Source organism: Sprattus sprattus (assembly GCF_963457725.1).
Source record: "Sprattus sprattus genome assembly, chromosome: 18".
Taxonomy (NCBI): domain Eukaryota; kingdom Metazoa; phylum Chordata; class Actinopteri; order Clupeiformes; family Clupeidae; genus Sprattus; species Sprattus sprattus.
The window spans coordinates 27072806-27075305 of NC_137916.1; the positions used below are offsets into that span (position 1 = coordinate 27072806).

The 2500-nt window shown below is 50.0% G+C and overlaps 1 protein-coding gene across 1 annotated transcript in view; it reads right to left on the bottom strand.

The window, feature by feature from the left end:
* Nucleotides 1-2500, bottom strand: part of cacna1ha (calcium channel, voltage-dependent, T type, alpha 1H subunit a) — a 118170-nt gene that overhangs the window by 58629 nt on the left and 57041 nt on the right. The gene's annotated exons all lie outside the window — the stretch shown is intronic.

Consider the following 2500-nt stretch of genomic DNA (forward strand, 5'->3'; position numbering starts at 1 on the left):
TTAAGCACAAGCATATAAACCCCTCGACCCCCCCTAACCCCCACCCCTTGACACCTCTGGGTCCTTTTACACTTCTGGCAGGCATTTAGAAACTAAACTAAAGCCCAGCGCTGCACAACAATGCTTGATAGAGCAATGAAACTCCATCTTTGTGGCTAACTAAGCGCAATGCATTTGGACCTAGAGGGCGCGCGTGACTTTGACTTTTACAGACAGCCACAGATCCCCGACGAAACAGAAAACACTGCGTTGTTAAAATGGATCGCCATCAAGGCTCGCTGTGGGCTGATGTTGCCGACAAATTAAACTTTACGTCTTCCTTTGAGCCGTGAGGGAGGAGTGCAGCGACAGTCTGGAGGAATATACAGGGAGAAACATAAGCACAAATGATCCCCCCCCCACCCCTATGCCTTATGGCTCAGGAGTGGAGTGTGTGTGTGTGTGTGTGTGTGTGTGTGTGTGTGTGTGTGTGTGTGTGTGTGTGTGTGTGTGTGTGTGTGTGTGTGTGTGTGTGTGTTTGTTTGTGTGTGTGTGTGTGTGTGTGTGTGTGTGTGTGTGTGTGTGTGTGTGTGTGTGTGTGTGTGTGTGTGTGTGTGTGTGTGTGTGTGTGTGTGTGTGTGTGTGTGTGTGTGTGTGTGTGTGTGTGTGACGAGTAATGCATCAGTGATAGCAGCAGCTTCTTTGTTGCCAGCTTTATGCACGGAGCAAGAATAAAACTAAGACCAAAACCCCAAATACAATGCCCACCCATGCTTATAAATACCACAAACAATGAGGCAAGTAAAACAATCAGGTAAAACAAAGCGGGATTTGTGTGTGTGTGTGTGTGTGTGTGTGCAGCTAAAAAGAGATACCGATGGTTCATGTGTGTGTGTGTGTGTGTGTGTGTGTGAGTGTGTGTAGGGAGTGGCACAGAATAATGCAAGACCTTGTTTCCACATTAACTCCCTTCATGAAGAGCCTGAAGCGCACAGAACAGCATGCTGATGACACACACTCACACACACACACACACACACACACACACACACACACACACACACACACACACACACACACACACACACACACACGCACGCACAGAACAGCATGCTGATGATGACACACACTCACACACACACACACACACACACACACACACACACACACACACACACACACACACACACACACACACACACACACACACACACACACACACACACACACACACACACACACACACACGCACACACACGCACACACAGAACAGCATGCTGATGACAAAGAGAGACGCCAGGCTCATCCCTCCCTCTTGGTGCTTTGAATATTCTAACACAGTGTCATCATCACACTATAAAGGCTACCGCAGGGATATACAACTACCCCTCCTTCACTGCAGGGATACACAACTACCCCTCCTTCACTGCTCTACCCCTCCTTCACTGCAGGGATACACAACTACCCCTCCTTCACTGCAGGGATACACAACTACCCCTCCTTCACTGCTCTACCCCTCCTTCACTGCAGGGATACACAACTACCCCTCCTTCACTGCTCTACCCCTCCTTCACTGCAGGGATACACAACTACCCCTCCTTCACTGCAGGGATACACAACTACCCCTCCTTCACTGCTCTACCCCTCCTTCACTGCTCTACCCCTCCTTCACTGCTCTACCCCTCCTTTACTGCTCTACCCCTCCTTCACTGCAGGGATACACAACTACCCCTCCTTCACTGCAGGGATACACAACTACCCCTCCTTCACTGCTCTACCCCTCCTTCACTGCTCTACCCCTCCTTTACTGCTCTACCCCTCCTTCACTGCAGGGATACACAACTACCCCTCCTTCACTGCTCTACCCCTCCTTTACTGCTCTACCCCTCCTTCACTGCAGGGATACACAACTACCCCTCCTTCACTGCTCTACCCCTCCTTCACTGCTCTACCCCTCCTTCACTGCTCTACCTTTCCTTCACTGCTCTACCGCTCCTTCACTGCTCTACCACTCCTTTACTGCTCTACCCCTCCTTCACTGCAGGGATACACAACTACCCCTCCTTCACTGCTCTACCCCTCCTTCACTGCTCTGAAGTCCCTGTTCTTTATTTCTGGACTGCGCTGCTTGTTCGCACTTGATGGAAGGAATCCATCGGTGACGCTTCGGTGCTGAACGCCACAGGAGAACATCCACGGCCAAGTTCACAGGGGGGGACGTCCATAGATATAGCCAATCAGAGGAGGGGAAAGTCCATAGATATAGCCAATCAGAGAGAGAGAACGTGCATAGATATAGCCAATCAGAGAGAGAGAACATGCATAAATATAGCCAATCAAAGGGGAGGGAATGTCCATATATATAGCCAATCAGAGGAGGGGAAGGTCCATAGATATAGCCAATCAGAGGAGGGGAATGTCCATATATATAGCCAATCAGAGGGGGGAAAGTCCATAGATATAGCCAATCAAAGGGAGGGAACGTGCAAAGATATAGCCAATCAGGGACACTCAGGGCCTG